At 38.7% G+C, this 21,454-nt stretch overlaps 1 protein-coding gene across 3 annotated transcripts in view; it reads left to right on the top strand.

Moving 5' to 3' along the window:
* Nucleotides 1-21,454, top strand: part of ube3a (ubiquitin protein ligase E3A) — a 75,196-nt gene that overhangs the window by 4,687 nt on the left and 49,055 nt on the right. The window contains exon 2 of one of the 3 annotated variants that reach the window (XM_069891891.1): nucleotides 4,506-4,606. The exons of the other annotated variants lie outside the window; for them this stretch is intronic. The gene's annotated coding sequence lies outside the window, so the exon portion shown is untranslated. The remainder of the gene's footprint in view (nucleotides 1-4,505; nucleotides 4,607-21,454) is intronic. 3 annotated transcript variants of the gene reach the window in all.

Below are 21,454 nucleotides of genomic sequence, written 5' to 3'. Positions count from 1 at the left end.
AAAAACAAGTTGCACAGAAACTACCAAAAGATCTTAATCATAAAGTTGTAAATTTTCACCAGTTTATTATATGTAATCAACAGAAACACCAGTTTGCATCGGCAAATGTCAGAAACATGGACGAAACACCCATGAATTTTGACATGATAGGCAATTGAACAGTGGAACGGAAAGGTATAAAAACTGCAAAACAGAAATACTGGCCATGAAAGGACCAGGTTTACTGTGATGTTATCGTGCGAGGCTGATGGGACAAAGTTAAGACCCATGGTAATCTTCAAATGTAAAATTAAACCAAAAATAAAATTCCCTGCCAGTATTTTTGTGTATTTTCATGAAAAAAGGATGAAAATGGTGTAAAACTATGGATAGACAGTGTGTGGAACAAGAGGCCAGGTGGTTTACGCAAAGAATGGTGTTTGCTGGTCTGCAATATGTTTCGTAGCCACTTAGCTGAAGACTAAAAGTAGATTAGCACTACATAATACTTGTATGGTGGTTATCCTGGGTGGTTTGCTGTCTGCTAGAACAAACCATTCAAGTGCCATGTGTGCGAGGAATGGACTACATGGATGTCAAGTGCAGAAAAGTCGTTTACATAAAGTGGGGAAATGGTATAACTTTGTGCTCAAGGCATGGGACGAAGTTAGAGACTGATTAAAAATTGTTCAAAAAATGCACTATCTCTTGTGCAATTGATGGCATGGAATATTTATTATGGGAAACTGATGATGAAGCTGAATCTGGCTCATCAGATACAGTCTGGGACCCATATGATGACTGTTTAAACAGAGAGAGTATGCATGTGCTCGCTGCCATCTTTGCCTCAGACGTTGATAGCGAGAGTGATTTTGAAGGGTTCTAAATGGGTTGATGTTTTCAGACAATTATGGTGATTTTTTTTTTTAAGGGTTCTAATTGTGTTGTTTTCCATAAAAATCTCAATGAAAATCTGTTACAGTCAGGTTTTTGGTCTTTCAAGGGTTGACCTATAAGCCAAATCTACTTTTCATGGGTCGACTTGTAAGGCAAATCGTTTTTTTAAATGGATCGACTTGTATGTCAAATTGGCTTCTTTGGATTTCAAGCTGAATTTGAGGTCTCAGAAGTATATCCAGCATATAAAGATTTTTTTTTGGAGATATTTTTGGGTTTCATGATTTGACTTGTACAATTATTCTGCACGTCACTTTAGGATTTTAGTTTATATTTCAGTTTTATACAGATGTTTTGCTATATTATTGATAAATTGTCTTTCTCAAAACTTGAGGTAATTCTGGTTTTCAGGAAGTATTAAAGGGACTGGATTAATGTCTATCAGATCTAACATAAAAGTAAATATTTATATCCAAATGATCTTGAATAATCCCCTCTGAAAATAGAATTGATCTTAGTTGGACTGTGGGGTTCCAATCCATTTAGACAGATTGGGCACAAAATCTAAATTGAAACCTAAACTGTTAAGTGATGAAGTGCCTGAATTTTTTTTTCAAGACCATAGTATAAACTTCTTACTCCGACTTGTTCATTGTTTTCTCTGGACAGTTGCTCATAATAAAATCCTGCTTGCCTCTTGTTCATGGATAAATTGTGCACTTGAAATCATTTGGGCTAAACAAGCACTAAAAGATGCAAAAGAAATGAAAGTACAGACAATGAATAAAATCTTGAAATTTGAAGTCTTTTTATTAAACATTTCAAGCGACACAATAGCTAGTTAATTTGTTTTCAGATTTGAGTTGATTTTGGTGCTGATGAATAATATCTTTGAAGGGGGCAACATATAATACATTATTGAAAATGAAAGCAGAGTCACAGAGTTAAAAGTAACTGAATGTTAGTGCGCAATTAATATAGATCAACTTGAATGTGCAGATGACTTTAAACTTCTGAATGAGAATCAGGATTTATTGCCATGAGCAAGTCATGAAATTCACTGTTTGCAGCAGCATCTTCGTGTAAACGTTCATATTATAACCATCTTACAACATTACTATATATATAAAAAAATATATTATGGTTCATTCAGGAATCTGATGGCAGTGGGGAAGAAGCTGTCCTTGTGCTGTTGAGTGTTTGATTTTAGGCTCCTGTACCTTTTTCCTGATTGTGGCAGAGTGAAGAGGGAGTGGTCTGGGTGGTGGGGGTCTTTGAGGATAGAAGCTGCTTTTTTTTTTTAAGACACTCCATCGTGTAAATATCTGGTGCCCATCATGCCACAGACCTAGTTAATCTTCTGGAGTTTATTCTTGTTCTCAGATTTGGAGCCTCCGTACCAGGCAATAATGCAACCAGCCAGAATGCTCTCCACAGAACGCGTGTAGAAGTTGACAAGAGTCTTTTGTGATGTACTACATCTCTTCAGACATCTCACAAAGTATAGCCGCTAGTGAGCCTTCAACATGGAGGCTCCAGGACAGGTTCTCGGAGATGTTGACACCCAGGAATATGAAGTTCTTGACCCTCTCTACTGAGCCCCCGATGAGGACTAGGTCACGTTCCCCTGTCTTCCACCTGAAGCCAATAATCCTCTTAGTTTTGCTGAGCGCAAGGCTGTGGTTCCACCTTTCATCGAGTTGATCTCTCTCCCTCCTGGACGCTTCCCCATTGCCGTTTGTGATTCTGCCAACAACTGTGGTGTCATTGGCAAACTCGTAGATGGCATTGGAATTGTGCCAGGCCACACATGGGTGTATAATGAGTAGAGCAGTGGGCTAAGCACACATCCTTGGTGCACTTGTGTGAATAATCAGTGAAGAGATGATATTTCCAATGAGAAAGTCAAGGATCCAGTTGTATAGGGGGTACAGAGGTGTAGAGTTTGTAGCTTCTTGACCAGCATTGAGGGAATAATGGTATTGCAGGTCAAGCTGTAGTTGATGAAGAGCAGCCGTACGTATGAATTGCTGTTCTCGAGATGATCCAGAGCTGAGTGGAGAGCCAGCGATATTGCATCTGCTGTGAAGCGATTGTGATGATGGGTGAATTGCAGTGGGTCGAGATCTTAAGTGCGTGTTAATTCTGATGAACTTGGTCTAAAAATGTTAAATATATCAGCAGTGCAAACAAAATTCTTGTTATTTGGTACCAATAGGGTACTATGTTAGTTAAATAAATGGGCAGTGTGGTTAGTGTAGCAGCTAGTGCATCGTTTGCAGTGTCAGCGACCCTGAATCCAGCACTGTCTGTAAGGAGATTGTGTGTTTATCCTGTGTCTGTGCAGGTTTTCTCCCACCCTTCAAAAATGTAAGGGGGTTGTAGGTTAATTGGTGTATTTGGGCACCATGAACTTGTGGACCAGAAGGGACTGTTACTGTGCTGTATGTATACATTTTTAAAAATTAAAAAGTAAATAAATAAATTGGACCATACCATTTGAGCTGCATTTAGGATTTAAGATTTGAACGACTGGTATGTTGTGTTCTCTTGCACAATTTTTATTCACTTAGCACAATCAGAATTTATTGTCATGTCACAAAATTTGTTGCTTGTGGCAGCATGCAAATATTTATATAAACCACCTTGCTAAATAAAAATGGTGAAAGTCAGTGTCTGATGTTCATTCAGAAATCTAATGGCAGAGGGAAAGAAACTGTCCTTGTGCCTCTGTGTGCTTGTCTTCAGGCTCCTGTGCCTTTTTTTTTTGGATGGTAGCAGAGTGAAGAGGGCATGGCCTGGGTGGTGGGGGTCCTGAAGGTCAGAGGCTGCTTTCTTAAGACTCCGTCTCTTGTAGATGTCCTCAATGGAGTGAAGTCTGGTGCTCATGAGGTCGCGGGCCAAGTCAACAACCCTCTGGAGTTTTTCTTGTCCTGAACATGGGCAACTCCAAATCAGACAACAAGCCAGAATGCTCTCCACAGTATACCTGTCACTCTTTTAGTCTTCAGTGACATGTCAAACTCCTTTTCAACCTCCTCCCAAAGTATAGCTGATGACTATACAATCAATTTTGGAACAAGAATTATAACCAAAATATTTTCAGCCATCTTTCTTTTTAAAATATCTATTAATTTGAAAGAGAGAAATATTACATTTATATATTTAATGTTAATGAATTATATAGCTTTTATGTCATGCATTAATTTTCTGCTATCTTTCAAAATGCAGAATGGCACAGCCAGGCCTTGTGCACACAAATAGTTGTTGGAATTCTGTCTTAATCTAGGTTGAAATTGGGAAGTCCTATTAATAATTACATTGGATCTGGAGGCTTCTGGGTGTTGTGGAGAAAAATAGGCATCAGTAGGCCTGTTTCAAAAGTTTTTTCATATTAACAGGAAAATAGATTTGCAAAAAAGATTATTTTTGCTTTATCCATGCCATTTTTTAAAATTATTTAAAATGAATTGGAAATTGCCTTAATTAAAAAAAAAGATTATTTTGCTTTTTAAACACTTGAAGGAACACGTGAAGCAAATTAAGAATTAAATTCTGCAAATTTGTGAAAGTTATGTTGTGAATGAAACTTTTATGCAACTTAACTGATGCTAATTTCAAATTTCTAGGTTGCTTTGAATACAGAAGCTCTGTCCCCATGTGGACCTCTTTCCACAATCAACATTACTTGCAGGAACTTTAAAGAGATGTAAAGCTGTGTACTTGAAGAGTAAGCACTTTATAAATACTTCTAGATTACACTTTGACACAAATGTATCCTGCACATCCCATTAAGAGTCCATGTTCAAACCCTGGTTTTTATGAAGTTTGATGGATCTCTGCTAGATAGTTGTGATTTAATTTTTTTTTGCAGTCCATTTCAGAATCTGAGTGTTGGGAAACAAATGAAACCCTGCTGATCATGACTGTCAAGTAGAGACTGAATTAGATCAGCTGCAGTATCCAGTCACATAGCCTACTGACATTCATGGTTGAGAGCATTGGACTGATTATAACCACTTGGCAGAGCTGTTTAGTGTGTTCAAAGAACACTACCAAGGGGCTGATGCCATCAGTAATGAAAACTGGTGGGGAGGAAGGAGGCAAGATTAAATTGCAGTAGACCACAAAAGTCTGCAGGCATTATGATTGTGTAGCGGCCCGCAGTTGTAGAGATCGGGCCGGAACATCGCTCGGCAGCAGACCCGGACAGAGATTACTAAAGCGACTCCCAGGACAACAAACCAGCAGGGCTAGAAGCTGGGGCAGCATCAGACCAACAGCTCTATAATGGCGTTGGTCAAGCTGCCCAGCTAACTCAGAAGAAACAGGCTGGGGTAGATATGCATTCATATGCATGGATGTTCCCGCCCCCTATTGTTATTCATATGAATGACTCAGTCAATCAGCAAAAATGGTAGGAATTTGAACAGTATAAAAGCAGACTGTGTGTTTCTTTGTAGAGGTCATCTCTTCTTTCTTTGGCTTGGCTTCGCGGACGAAGATTTATGGAGGGGGTAAAAGTCCATGTCAGCTGCAGACTCGTTTGTGGCTGACAAGTCCGATGCGGGACAGGCAGACACGGTTGCAGGGGAAAATTGGTTGGTTGGGGTTGGGTGTTGGGTTTTTCCTCCTTTGCCTTTTGTCAGTGAGGTGGGCTCTGCGGTCTTCTTCAAAGGAGGTTGCTGCCCACCAAACTGTGAGGCGCCAAGATGCACGGTTTGAGGCGATATCAGCCCACTGGCGGTGGTCAATGTGGCAGGCACCAAGAGCATTCTTTAGGCAGTCCTTGTACCTTTTCTTTGGTGCACCTCTGTCACGGTGGCCAGTGGAGAGCTCGCCATATAACACGATCTTGGGAAGGCGATGGTCCTCCATTCTGGAGACGTGACCCACCCAGCGCAGCTGGATCTTCAGCAGCGTGGACTCGATGCTGTCGACCTCTGCCATCTCGAGTACTTCGACGTTAGGGATGAAAGCGCTCCAATGAATGAATGTTGAGGATGGAGCGGAGACAACGCTGGTGGAAGCATTCTAGGAGCCGTAGGTGATGCCGGTAGAGGATCCATGTTTCGGAGCCGAACAGGAGTGTGGGTATGACAACGGCTCTGTATACGCTTATCTTTGTGAGGTTTTTCAGTTGGTTGTTTTTCCAGACTCTTGTGTAGTCTTCCAAAGGCTGTTGTCTATCTCATTGTCGATCCTTGTATCTGATGAAATGGTGCAGCCGAGATAGGTAAACTGGTTGACCGTTTTGAGTTTTGTGTGCCCGATGGAGATGTGGGGGGGCTGGCTGATAGAGGACCTCAGTTTTCTTCAGGCTGACTTCCAGGCCAAACATTTTGGCAGTTTCCGCAAAGCAGGACGTCAAGCGCTGAAGAGCTGGCTCTGAATGGGCAACTAAAGCGGCATCGTCTGCAAAGAGTAGTTCACGGACAAGTTTCTCTTGTGTCTTGGTGTGAGCTTGCAGGCGCCTCAGATTGAAGAGAATGCCATCCGTGCGGTACCGGATGTAAACAGCATCTTCATTGTTGGGGTCTTTCATGGCTTGGTTCAGCATCATGCTGAAGAAGATTGGAAAGAGGGTTGGTGCGAGAACACAGCCTTGCTTCACGCCATTGTTAATGGAGAAGGGTTCAGAGAGCTCATTGCTGTATCTGACCCGACCTTGTTGGTTTTCGTGCAGTTGGATAATCATGTTGAGGAACTTTGGGGGACATCCGATGCGCTCTAGTATTGTAGTAAAAACACAGAAATGCTTGAAGAACTCAGCAGGTCTTTCAGCGTCCATTGGAGGTAAATATATTACTGATGGTTTTGGCCTGAATTCTTCTTCAAGGTATACCTTGGATACTGCAAGACCTAAATTTCTCCAGCATTTATATATTTTTACTAAGTTTAAATTGCAGCCTATCACCAGCGTTTGTGTAGAGTTTGGTTTTTTTGCAAAGGATATTTTATTTCTTGTTGGCGTGTTTAATTTAGACAGTTGTTTAACACCAAAGAACATAATGAATGGAAATGTGGTGAGAAATCCTAATTTCACAGAAATTGACGAGTTTGAAATGATCCAAATCAGTCTTGTAAAGGCTTTCTGATTGGAATGTGATTTAACCTGAGCAAGCAGTCAGAATGGTTGCCTTCAATTCAGTAAGGGAATGAAAATGGACAGAACCAGAGAAGCTCCGTTTGTCACTCGGGTTGGACTCTGTGTCCTGAAAATATAACTGGTAGAGTTTTGCAGCATGGAAACTGCCCCTTCAATCTAGATAGTCCCATTTTCCTGCTTTGGGCCAATATAACCGGTAGAGTTCTACAGCATGGAAACAGCCCCTTCAATCTAGATAGTCCCATTTTCCTGCTTTGGGCTAATATAACCGGTAGAGTTCTACAGCATGGAAACAGCACCTTCAATCTAGATAGTCCCATTTTCCTGCTTTGGGCCAATATCCCACTACACTTCCTATCAGTTTCCTGCCTAGATGACTTTAGATCATCGTGATTGTTCTGATGTTACCACCTGTTCTGGCAGCTTATTTCTCATGCCCACCATAGTCTCCTTATCTTAAATTTGATTTCCCTACCCTAGGGAACAAAGGTTATAACTGAAATGATTTTATAAACCTCCTACAAGATCCCTGATATTTGCCTTGATAATAATCTTTAATAAATTTTATTCCTTTTTTTTGACCAGTTAATAAAATTTATATTATTCAACGTAAATGGGATCAATTTATTTTGTACCAGTGGCATTCTCACTAATCCATACCCCTTGACTCCCATCAACCTATGCCATATTCTGACCAAATGTTGGTGTGCTTGTTTCTCCAGTTAATAATACCCCATTCCATTTATATAGAACTTCAGATTTTTTTTTTATCCATTTCGATATTAACCCAAGCCACTTTTTCTCCTTCCTCAAAAAAAGAAAGAAATATTAGTTGGGCTGCTTTATAATAATACTCAAAATATGGAAGTTGGAGACCTCCTGATTCAAATCTCCATGTTAATTTTTCCATAGAAATCCTTGACAAACCTTGCCTTTCCACAAGAATGTCCTTATAATTTTATTTAGATCTTTAAAAAAAACTTTTTAGGAACCTCAATGGGTAAAAATTGAAATAAATATTGCACCTGTGGAAAAAAATATTCATTTTGATACAATTTACTTGGCCAATTAATGTAATTGGTAAATCAACCCATTTTTAAAAATCTTCTTCATTTTTCTTAAACAGTGGTCCATAATTAATTTTAAAAAGACTCTCTAACTGGTTATCAATTCTAATTCCCAAATATTTCATCCCAAATTCAGGCCATTTAAATTTTGTATTTTGCCTACATGAGGTATAGTCACCAAAAGTCTTTGGCATCATTTCACTTTATCCTAATTAACATTATATCCTGAGACTGCTCTGTATTGTTCTAATTGCATATGTAGTTTATCTAATGAATTTTCCAGATCTGCCAAATAAATAATACCATCTGCAAATAAACTAATTTTAGTTCGTTAGCCCCTATTTTAATACCCTTAATATCTGTCTGTTCTAATTAATTCAGCTAACAGTTCAATTACTAAATCAAAGAGAGCAGGTGATAATGGACAACCTTGTTGATCTTGTTAATTTAATGTAATCAGACATGAGACCATTTCCAGTACTCTTGCTCTTGGTTCAATATATAATGCTTTTATCAAGTTTATAAATGTTTGTCCTAAGCCAAATTTAGCAAGTATCTTAAAAAGAAAGTTCCATTCTACTCTATCAAATGCATTTCTGCATCAAAAGCCACTGCTACACTTAAATTTTCTTTCTTTTGATCTAGATGAATTAAACTAATCAACCTAGTTACATTGTCCACCGATTTTCCTTTTTTTAATAAATGCTGTTTGGCCCTTGTTAATTAATTTCGGTAAAAGATTTTCCAGCCTATTTGCCAATAATTTACCCACTGTCTTCTAATCCACGTTCAATAAAAATAGCGGTCTATAAGTCGATGGTATTAATGGATCTTTACCTTTTTTGAATTACCATTATAATTGCTGTCTTAAAAGAATCGGGTAAATTTCCAGTTTCTTCCAATTGTATTAAACCTTTCATAAATACAGAAATCAGCACATCTTTAAATTCTTTATAAAATTCTAATGTAAATCCATCTTCAGGGGATTTATTATTTTGAAAAGAAACTATAACTCTTCCATTCTCTGCAACTAAAAGAGGTTCCAAATATTTTTTGTTCTTCTATACTTAGGCACATTTACAATAAAATTGATCAATTTTATTATCATCCTGCATAGACTCTGCTTTATATAATTTTGTATAAAATTGCTTAAAACTTACTTATATCCTGGGTTTTATAGGATATTTAATCATATTTGACCAATTGAAAGCTAAATATGGAATTTAAATAATACAATATTCGGATATTATCAATTAAAGGCTTATCTCCGAGAAAGATTAGCTATCTTCTTTTCTGTTAGAAGACTATGAAATAGAAGGAATAATGTTGAATCCAAATACAAGAAAGTTTATCAGTTATGTATTTAATACTTTTGAGAGGAGTAAAGAAGAAAGATTTTTATAAATCTAAACAAAGGTAGGAAACAGGCTTGGGTATAGATATTAATAATAGAAATTGGACACAAGTATGATAATATTAAAATACAATAAATGTTAGATATAGAATGGTACAATACAATTTCATACAGCAATTATATATTACACCACAAAAGCTTAATAGATTGAAGTTTGATATTTCTGATAAGTGTTTTCAATGAACAGGACATGGCACCTTTTTACACTCTACATGGACTTGTCCCAAATTGAATTAATAGATTTTCTTCAATAGGTAATAGGTGCTAAACTCTTGAGAAACCCTGTGCTTTTCCTTTTGGGGGATATATCAAGGATTAGGCCAGATTTAAAATTAAATTGGTTTCAAAAAGAAGTTTTAAAGATCGCACTGGCAGTTGCCAGGAAATGTATAGCAGTTTCATGAAAATTGGATACGGATTTGGTATTAGATAGATGGCATGGTGAAATGTGAAGTTGTATACCTTTGGAAAAGATTACATAATATTTAAAGAACAAATATAATAATTTTTTGAAAATTTCATTTCCATATATGCAAAAGATTGGTGTTATAACTTTATGTAATAATGTCATTTGGTAGAATTTGCAATGAACTTGGTCACTACCCAGTTTCACCTTAATGTATTTCATTTTATTTTACTTTATTAGATGTGTTGTGTTTTGCCCAGTCGCGTTTTATTTTACTGTATAACGTATTTTACTGTATAGACTTCATATTTAAAAGATATAACCATATAACCACATTACAGCACAGAACAGGCCAGTTCGGCCCTACTAGTCCATGCCGTAGCAAATCCCCACCCTCCTAGTCCCACTGACCAGCACCCGGTCCATACCCCTCTATATGAAGTTGTAAATGTTAGAATAATTAGGTCACCATTTTTTTTTCCTTTGGCTTGGCTTCGCGGACGAAGATTTATGGAGGGGTAATGTCCACGTCAGCTTCAGGCTCGTTTGTGGCTGAAAAGTCCGATACGGGTCAGGCAGTGGTTGCAAGGGAAAATGGGTTGGTTGGGGTTGGGTGTTGGGTTTTTCCTCCATTTATTTTCACCGTTTATTCATAAAGTAATATCCAGTATTGTTTAAACATCTGTCTATTCTTTTTCTTTTTGTTTTTTCCTTTTTTCTTTGATTTCTTGAGGGGGGGGTTCCATGTGGGAGAAAATGATTAAAAATATTTTAAAAATTTGTTATGCATGCAATTTCGTTACATGTGCTAATAAAATAAAATTTGAAAAAAAAAGATCCATGATATACTCCCTCTTATCCCTTCCCCCCCCCACCACCACCTCTGCTGTCCAGCAGCCTCCTATCCTCGAGGCTCAGGCTATCCAGCAATCTTGTAATTCAAGCCAACCATTCCCAGCAACATTCTTGTGAATGTTTGGGAAACATTGTTTCCCCATCAGGTTAATTGTAGTTCTGGACTTTTTTAAACTTGTGATTTATTTCAAAAAATGAACGATTGATGTTATAGAAGAATATAAATGGATTCTTGGCTTGATAACTGTAGTTATTAAAAATTCAAAATCAAGTTGTTTTTTACAAAAAATTAGTACTTCATGAAACATTTATTTTGATGGAAATACATACCTGCACACTAGAATTGTGGTCCAAGGTTTCCACAAAATGATGTAGAACTTGTACTGAAGTTTATTTGTTTTAATGGTAATTTAATCAATGTCAGGAAATTTTAGTGTCAAACTTGGTTGTTAAAGGGAACCAAAAATATCAATTTGTTGTCAAGCTTGAATCAATAAGGCATTTGGCAGAGGTTTAGCTGAAATATGTAAAAAGTACTAGAAAATTCTGGAAATCTGACTAGCATGTGAAAACTTGCTAGATTTTTTTTAAAAGTTGGCTCTGGTGTTTTGGCAAATGTGAAGAAATTCCTGGTTTATGAATAAACCACAAAAGCTAAATATTGGATGTTCAGGAAATTTGAAATAAAACGAAATGTTGGAAATACTCAGCAGGTTAAACCCGATCTGTTATGAATTAAGTTTGGATTGACCTTTACATTTGGAGGAGGGGGAATAAGCATTTCAACATTATGATGACAAGTCCACAAGCTTAATTAATCTTTCCTGCTGATGTTGTCTGACCTAATTTTTTGTAATTTCCACTAAGATTTGAATTAAGTGGGATGGCTTGGATTTGTGGTGAAAGTGGGTGTTGGCAGGCCAAGATACTGAAGGGAATTGTAGATGCTTGAAAGTATATCGATTGCATCTGGGACAGTGGTAAAAAGCTAAATATTTTGTATCTTTTGGTCACATCTTTCTCAACTATGGCTGTTTCCCACCTTTGTAATTCTTGACACCTGTGAATTTCTTACCGTGTTGGTACCTTGTTTTAAAACCGTGAGGTTTGTGCATAATAGGGTGAATGAGCATTGGGGAAAGAAACATAAATATAGAGATGGTTACTGCACTTGTTGCATTTGAGAGGGGTGAAAATGCCCAGGAGCACTTGTTGCATTTGAGAGGAAAAGCTCATTTAAAATCTAAAGTAAAACAGGAATGCTGGAAATATTAAGTCAGACCACATCTAAGAAGAGAAACCTATGTCAAAAACTGCAGATTGAAAACCTTGCATAAGACTTGCTAGTTCTAACTTAAACAGTAAAGGCTGATTGACTGAAACAGTTGACTGAATAGTCAGAAGACTGTAGCCTGTTCGGTCAAAAGGTTAAATGCTATTCCTCATTTATTTTGGGCTCTGATGGAAAAGCAAGAGGCCAAAATCAGGGGTTTTCAATGGTGGCTTTCAATGCATGAGCATGGAATGGAGAATCAAAGTGGCAGATAACTAGAAAATGAGTGTTACTCTTGCATCCTGAACAGAAATCGTGTGGGTTTTTTCCCCCCCCACTCTTGGGGAGATCACTATAAGCATTGAATCCATTGTGTTATATTAAAAGAACAGATGAATTGCTGCTTCAACTGGAAGACCTTTTCTGATCTCCAAATGGTGGAAAGGGGAAAGTAAAAGGATAGTTGCTGCCATTTCCTGTGGTTACATGGAGAGGGACCGGGAGAAGGGGGTTTAGGTATTGGTGGAGATGGAAGACTGAGCGTTAAGGTATTTGTCCCTTGAGTGTTGGTGACATGTTAATATTGACTCGACAGCATCGAGTCCACGCTGCTGAAGATCCAGCTGCGCTGGGTGGGTCACGTCTCCAGAATGGAGGACCATCGCCTTCCCAAGATCGTGTTATATGGCGAGCTCTCCACTGGCCACCGTGACAGAGGTGCACCAAAGAAGAGGTACAAGGACTGCCTAAAGAAATCTCTTGGTGCCTGCCACATTGACCACCGCCAGTGGGCTGATATCGCCTCAAACCGTGCATCTTGGCGCCTCACAGTTCGGTGGGCAGCAACCTCCTTTGAAGAAGACCGCAGAGCCCACCTCACTGACAAAAGACAAAGGAGGAAAAACCCAACACCCAACCCCAACCAACCAATTTTCCCCTGCAACCGTGTCTGCCTGCCCCGCATCGGACTTGTCAGCCACAAACGAGCCTGCAGCTGACATGGACATTTACCCCCTCCATAAATCTTCGTCCGCGAAGCCAAGCCAAAGAAAGAATATTGATTGAAAAATTAATGATCCATTGAAGGTAGAGATGGAGAGAACACTGCTGTGTGAACGAGGGGATGAGAAAAATGGAACCGATGTGCACAAGGGTCCTGTAAACTACAAAGAAGGGAAAACCACAGTTTAAAAAAAAACATTTTGGATGCACTGGTATCATAAATGAAGCTTCTCAAAAAAACTACAAGAATAAAGTGGAGTCCTTGCAGGAAGCAGAATGGGAATCTGGATAATGGAGTTAGAAACTGATTTTAGATTTATTGTCAGAGTGTATACACGACATCATGTACAACCCTGAGATTCTTTATTCAGTGGGCCAGACAGAATTACCACTTAGTAGTAGTGGGGGGAAAAACGCAGCGCACATGTGTAAACAACTTTGCAATACAGAGAGGAGAAAAAAAAGTCCAAAAGTAAGAGTCCTTAAATGAGTCCTTGACTGAGTTTGTTGAAGAGTCAAATGGTGATCCTGAACCTGGTGGTGCAAGTCTTGTGGCACTTGTACATCTTTCCTGATAGTAGCAGCGAGAGCAGAGCCTGTGCTGGGTGCTGTGGATCCTTGATTGCTGCTGCCCTCCAATGGCAGTGTTCCCTGTAGATGTTTTCAATGGTGGGGAGGGTTTTGCCTGTGATGTCCTGGGCTGTGCAGGGCTTTTTGCTCATGGGTATTGGTGGCCCCAAACCAGACCGTGATGCAGCCAGTCAGCACTAGTTTAGAAGGTTAATAAATATCTTACAATTTGGCAGTATCAGCAAGGAGATTTGTTAATAATAAAAACTGGGATTCCTGCTAATAACAGTATATCTAATTAATTTAATTTTGTTAATTTAGGTATTCAGTGCTGTAACAAACCCTTTCGGCCCACAAGTCTGTGCTGCACAATTACACCTAATTAACCTACAGTAGGAGGAAGCCAGAGCACCAGGAGGAAGCCCCGCAGACATGGGGAGAATGTATAAACTCCTTGTAAACGGTGCTGGATCTGAACCCTGCTCGCTGGCGCTGTAATAGCATTTCACTAACTGTGCCGTCCCAGTTGAATATCTGCCTTTTGAATAGTAGCTTGTGCAACTAAATATTTTGCAAAAAAAAAAATATTTTGGGAGATGCAACTTAGAGTAAACTCTGATTCTCAAATCCGCATTTATCCAAATTTTTTCTTTGGAGCTGAACTGGCCTCACAGGTAGAAAAAAATTAACTTGTCATGAAATTAGAATGTCATTGTCCTCAATTGAGGTAAGTCCCTCCCTCCTCTTTCCATTTTTTCTTTACCTTCCCCCCCCCCCCCCCCCCTTTGACTTTCCTCTCCAACTCTCCCTCTCAAACTACGTGCTGCTGGATCCCAGCCGCAAGCGGTTGAAAGAATCCCTTGTCCCGGCATTGTCAAGGAGAGCAGCCTCCCATCAGGGTGGACTAAGACTACCAAATTTTAAGAATTATTTTGAAGCAGCTCAATTTAGGTTTTTGTCCTGTTATCAACAGAATGAAAAACCAGCTTGGATTGAAATAAAAATGAATAAAATTGGTGAAGCTATTCTGGAGTTAATTCTGTATAAATGGAATAGTGAGTCATTTAAAGGAACTAAAGATTTTTCCGTATTGAAACATTTTAAACTTGGAATAGAATTCATATTGAGAGAGAAATTAAAAATTATCAATTACCAAAAATGTTGTTAAAATAAAATCAATTTCTTCCTTTAACTTTGAATAATGCTTTATTTGATCGTTGGTACAGTAAAGGTTTACAGAGAACAAAAGATTGTTTCTTAGGATTTTTTCTTAACTTTTGATCAATTGAAAGATAAATACAATACATAATACAATTTTTGCATATTATCAATTAAAAATGTATTTGGAAAAGAGACTGGGAGCAGATTTGAGACTCCCTAAACAAAGTCAATTTGAATATGTATAATAACAGATACATTTGTTAATTATAAATTTATTACTAATATATACCCGTGGAAGGGTGTTATTGGACGAGGTCTGTGACTAGCAGTGTTCCGCAGGGATCAGTGTTGGGACCCCTGTTTGTGATATAGAAATATAGAAGACTGAGATGAAAAGTCGGGTGAGTTGGTAAGTTTTCATGTGACACAAAGATTGGAGGAGTGGACAGTGTAGAGGGCTATCAAAGAATACAACTGGTCATGGATGAGATACAGATATGAGCAATGAAATAACAGATGGAGTTTAATCCAGACAAGTATTGGGTGTTGCATTTTGGAAAGTCAAATGTGAGGGGAATATATCCATTTAAGTGCAGGACTCTTAAAAGCTCATGAGCAGTCACATCCTCTTGTGGCTGACCACAGACCAAATTTGAAGGAGTTAATCTGATGGGCATGACTGCCTCCTGAAATAGTGTCTGGATAATCCCTTTTTCCTTCCCCTAGCTCTGTACCTCTTCTTTTTCCCTGTCTCCTTTCACACAAATGTGATCATTTCTTGTCCCTTATATCCAATTTGATGGTCTGGATTCCTTCCCCCAGCTAGTATTGTCTGAATTCTGAAATTTTAAGGTTACCTGCTTCTAACTTGTTCTCCTTAATTCTTGAAGGGTGCAGGCCTGAAATTCTGAGAATATATCTTTGCTTTTTATGGATGCAGAAAAGACTGGCTAAGTTCCTCCAGCATTTCAGTGTTTTTACTCTTCCCCTCTGTTTCAGTTTTTGAAGCTCATTTTCCAGGTCATCAGATTTAATCCAGAGTTCCTCAACCAACCAACACTTGCTGCAGATGTGGTCACCTGGATGGAGTCCACCAACTCTCACATATAGCTGCAACACATCACTTGACGCTGCATCCCTATTTTATTTAATTAGTTGTAATTTGGTTTCTAATTACTTTGTCAATAACCTCGTTTAGCTTCAAGCATCAGCCCCCTTGACAATTAGTATGCTTGAATATCAAAGGGGAAGGTTTAAGGGTCTTAGTTTTCTGTAAACCTGTGTTCACCAAAGCCTCTAAGTCCCACTCCCACACTTTTAGCCTTTCCACTTGAGCTTCCCTTCCTTTTATTGGCTACAATTAATTAGCCAGGCTCAGCTCTTGCCTTTTAAAGTCTCCCTCTCTTCTCACTGGAACTAACCATTATAAGATCACAAAATTGTTACCCAGCACTTAACTGTTTGATTGCATAATGTCTATTGTAATTATTTCATGTTATTCATTTGCAATGGCTCATTTGAAGTACAAGATCAAGCTCCAGGAACAGGTAGGCCCATTGTGTCTGCTGTGGCATTCTAATCATGAGCTGATCTACCCTCCCACTCAGCCCTACTCCCCCACATCACTTGATGCCCTGTCTAATCATACCTGTCAATGTCTTCCTGAAATACACCCAATGACCTTGCTTCCACAGCCACCTGTGGCAACAAGTTCCACATGCTTGTGACCCTTCAACTAAAGACATTATTCAGCATCTCTATTTTAAATTGACCTTTTATCCTGAAGTTGTGCCCTCTTGTCCTAAACTCCTCTACCATAGGAAACCTTGCCACATCTACTCTGGCTAGGCTTTTCAACATTCTAAATACCTCTGAGGTTCCCCCTCATTCCAATGAGTATAGTCCAAGAGCTGGCAAATGTTCTTCATATGCTAACCCTTTAATTCCTGGTATCATTCTAGTAAATCTTCTCTGAACCCTCTCCAACACCAGCACTGCTTTTCTCAAATAAGGCATCCAAAACTCTACACAGTACTTCTAGTCAGATCTCATCAGTACTTGGCTTTTGGACGTGGTTAAATTACATTGGTTCTCTATTCCAAAGAACAATGTATGTTTGTTTGTTTTTGTTCATACTTTCACTTTATACATACACTGTGTAGCATCTGGTTATGGAGAGAGGGGGAATATTTTAGATTAAGCTTGTAAATCATGGATCTTTTAAATATTAGCATAAAACTTGTGTAAAGCTGAGACAACAATTAAAAATTGGAAAAAGATCACAAGACTTTTCAAATTGAACCTGAACCATATTCTGTAAACGAGTAAATCATCCCAAAATATTTGTATCCTTTAAATATATTATATCTATGTATATACAGTATGTGATTATTATGCATGTGTGTGCACCATGACCCCAAGAAACACCATTTCATAAGGCTGTATATGTACAGTTAGATAATAAATTTAATTTGAAAGGCAAAAGTGCAAAATTATGTTAAAATACCTGACAGACTACTTAAATTTTTTCTGAAGTACTAAATCCACAAAATGTTGCAGCATGGAAATGGGGCCTTTAGCCCATCTAGTCTGCCAAACTGTCTTCCAGCTAGTCTCATCGACCTGCACCTTTACTATAGTCTTTCATACCCTTCCCATCCAGGTACCTGGTTATGTCTTGCTGTATGTCTGCATGGTTTTGCACTGAGGACTGGAGAATGCTGTTTCATCAGGTTGTCCTGGTGCAATCAGATGACAATAAACTTGACCTATCCAATCTTCTCTTAAATGCTTAAATCAAATTTGCACCTGCCATCTATGGTTGCCTGATCAGCCTGCTTCACCTTGTGACCCATCCAAAACTCTCTTCTGAAGGGCTTCTTATGCCTCTGCTTCCTTTGCTCAGCTATCAACCGTTTGACTTCATATGCTTTGGCTGTAACCCAGAATTCAGTCTTTCAACTCCTCCACCCTGCATCTTTAAACACCCTCTTTTAATCCCTTTAATCCCACGTAACCAGGCTTTTCACTTTCAGAGTCCCAAGTTAAAAATGTTATATAAATGAAAGACCCCTTGAACTGTAGCTAAACGGCTTGCATTTTATTTGCTTCCTTTAACTTTAGCACTAAGTCATTCTATTTAAGCTTTAAATCATAGTTTTACAGTATAGAAATATGCCAAAGGATCCAATTTCACTAATCACAATTTTATGTTCTCCTTGCATTTTCATCAACTTGCCTACCTCCAAAATTCTGCTATTCATTTGCACACTTAGGAAATTTATGGTCGCCAATAAACTTTCTGATTTGGGAGGAAACTAGAGCACTGGGAAAGTCCACATGATCACAAAAGGAATATGCAATCCGGACATTCGGATTGAACCCAGGTCATTGGAGCTGTGCAGTAACAGAATTGTGAGTTGCAGCCCAATTCCTTTTTTTTTTCAGTTTACTTTGCATCCATGGAGATGCCCTTTCGCTTTTTTGGTTACAGCCTTGCAACATGGAAACAGCTCAGTTTGTCCATGTCAAAGGGCTCTCCTCTTTTAGTCTTGTTGTCCCTCATGAGGCTCATACCCCTCTAATCCCCTCCAAACCATGTAGTTATCCAAGCTTTTTTTTTTGAAGGAAGCTAATATACACTCCACTACCACATTGTCTGACAGCTTGTTCATATGCCCATCACCCTTTGAGTGAAGAACTGTTCCCTCGCATCCCTTCTAAACCCCACCCCCTCACTTTGCAGTTTTTTTCCTTTCATCTTGGATTCTCCTACTCTAGGAAACTCTCTCTTCACCTTGTCTAGATGAAAAGAATAAAACTTGGTAAGATCTCCAATGAACCTGTGAGGCTCTTAGGAAAGTAAGCCTAGTTTTTTTTCCAGCCTCACTAACTCAAGTTCGTAATCCTGGGAATAGCTTTGTAAATCTCTTCTGTAACCTTTCCACCTTAATAATATCCCACCTATAGCTATGCGACAAAAACTGCATGCAATATTCCCAAGTGTGGCCTCACAACGTCTTTAATAACTTCAGCATGATGTCCTACTTAGATTCAATGCTGGAGCTGATTAAGGCAAATATCTCAAACATTCTCTTTACTATATACCTTTGCTACCATCTTTAAATGCCTATGTGTCTGTGCTCCAAGTCCTTCAGCTCCATAAGAATTTTGGCTTTAACAAGAATGAGTTTTGTCCTGGTTCCATTAACCTAAATGCTATAACTCTGCCAGTGACCTGGGTTCGAATCTGCTGTTCTTTGTAAGGAGCTTGTACGTTCCAAAGATGTACAAGGTTAGTAGGTTCATTAGTCACATGGATGTGTTTGAGCTGGAAGAGCCTGTACCATGCTGTATTTGTAAATTAAAAATCAGATTGAACTGTATTTGCCAACCCTTAGCCCAATACCTCATCTGGTCTAGATCCCATTTCAAACCCAGATAACCACCTTCACTGTTCACATCAACACATTTTCGTGTCATCAGCTTGCTACAAATATCCTTGTTCAATCATTTATGTACATTGCAAAAAGGAAGGATCCTAATACCGAACACTAAGACACATCCTCCAATCCGATAAACTGCCTTCTACAATTAATATGATTCCTGCTACTAAGCCGGTAGTTTTATCGTTGGCTGGTTGGCCTCCAACCCAAACCTCTGTACTGACTGCTTTGCCCTCATCTGCCTTCTTTGTTACCTCTTTCATTTACAAGATGCGATTTCACATGCACAGATCCATGCTGGTCCTCCTGATTTTCCTCTGGCCATTCACCTTTCTAACATTTTTCCTATGGTTATTTTATCTCAAATGTTGATAGATTCTACCTCTTGAAATCCTCTCCAGTAGCTTCCCTACCACTTGCATTCGACTTGCAGTACCATATTTGCCAATATTCAGTCTTCTTGAACTTCCACTGACCTCAACGATGAGTTTGAAAAAGTATTTCAAAGCTAACCTAAATTTTACTCATGCCTTCCCTCTGATCTGGGGCATACCCAGTTTGTACCTCAAGATTTACCCACCTTAATGCTCTTGACATCTCTTCACTACTGAAGGCTCTCTGTTTCCTCACTTACTTTATATTTAAAAAAGTTTTCCTTCAACTTTAGATTCTGGTGTGGTCATCTGAACAAATTTGTATGGTGTATGGATTCATTCAGCTCTAGTTTTCCCTGTGCTGTTGTCACTGATGAGGTGAGAGATTAGAGGCTGAGGTAGCAATTCACAATGCAGTGATAGGTTAAATTAAGATGAGAAGATTAAGTTAATTCTGGGACAAATTAGACAAATTGCAAAAAAATGCAACAAGGTCAAAGGACAGGTTGAAAGGACAAATATCTACTTCAGTGTTTGGATTTGTTTCATAAATAGTGCTTCTGAGAACCTATTTCATTAATCTGGCAGACGATGGTTCACGTTACCTCAGTCATTAAAAGCTCTCTAAAGTGGCAACCTTTTTCGATAAGAAAATATTTGGAAATTGCATACTTTACATCCAAGATTCATTTTGGTGGAATTTGGAAAACCTAAACTTAATATTTTTTTGATTGCAGGACCGTTATTGGAAGACTACCATATTTTCAATCATAACTCATTGCAAATAATGTGCAGAAAATCTGATATCATGTAAAAAAAAAAATTGTATAACATGCACAAGCATATAACACACACTTATAGCATTGGAGTTGGTTCTTAGTTGAAGAAAACAAAATCGGGCTGTATCTACAGTCGCCATTCGGATTGTAAGGGCCAAAGGCTTGTTCCTTACCTGTGGTTTGGCCGCAGGCGTCCCAGGGTCCATGGGCCCGGCGGTGGCAGCTTCAGGCAGGGCCAGAGTGTCTGGGTTGATGCAGGTGTGCTTGGCTCTGTCCTGGCAGCCTGGGCCAGCGCTTTCTGCAGTGAGCATGTGCAGGGATTTGCATGCGTTGACTAGTAGGTTAGTTAGCAATCAGTTGGGCAATCCAAGGAGGGAGAGTTAGGCAGCAATAATTTCTGACAAAAGTTGCATGGACATCACATGTTATGATTAATCGGTATTTCGCTTGAGTGTTACTTTCTTCTACAGTAGTTTCTTTTTACTATTAATATTGAACATTACTTTTGTGTTAATAAAGACTATTTAAGAAAATTAATTTGGGGTTCGTAACCGATTCATTCAAGAAACTCATCGCAAATGCCTCATTTAGCCTCCAAGCAGCTATTTTATTGATTGAAGTCGCTACACAGATGAAAGTGAGGTTATTGGCATGTGAAAGAAGCACCCCGATTTCAAGGTGTATTTCCCATGGATATGAAAGTTAATGAAGTGAAATGGATTGTCGGTAGGAACTATAACAACTAATAGTCAGCAACTTCCAGATGATTGGGAACAAAAAAAATCATCAATTTTCACTGCTTGGTCACCAATTAAATTTACAAACTTAGAATCACCCCTGCGGACATCATTAACATGGATGAAGTCCCAATGGCCTTTGACATCTCTGCCTCAAGGCTTGAAAGTTCATGCTTTACTGTAGTCTTCAGCTGCACTGCAAGTGGCACTAAATGGAAGTCAATGGTCATATTTAAGAATAACATTGCTATGAGAAAAACTGCCAAATACTGAGATTGTTCACTGTAACTAAGGTTGGATGGACTCCAATGTTATGAAATTGTGGGTGGAAAGACCAGGCTGTTTTTTTTCTCAAATCGTTACTCAGATTTGATTTCATGGCAGCC

This window comes from Narcine bancroftii, chromosome 7 (genome assembly GCF_036971445.1).
Source record: "Narcine bancroftii isolate sNarBan1 chromosome 7, sNarBan1.hap1, whole genome shotgun sequence".
Taxonomy (NCBI): Eukaryota; Metazoa; Chordata; class Chondrichthyes; order Torpediniformes; family Narcinidae; genus Narcine; species Narcine bancroftii.
This window is presented reverse-complemented; position numbering and strand designations above follow the sequence as displayed.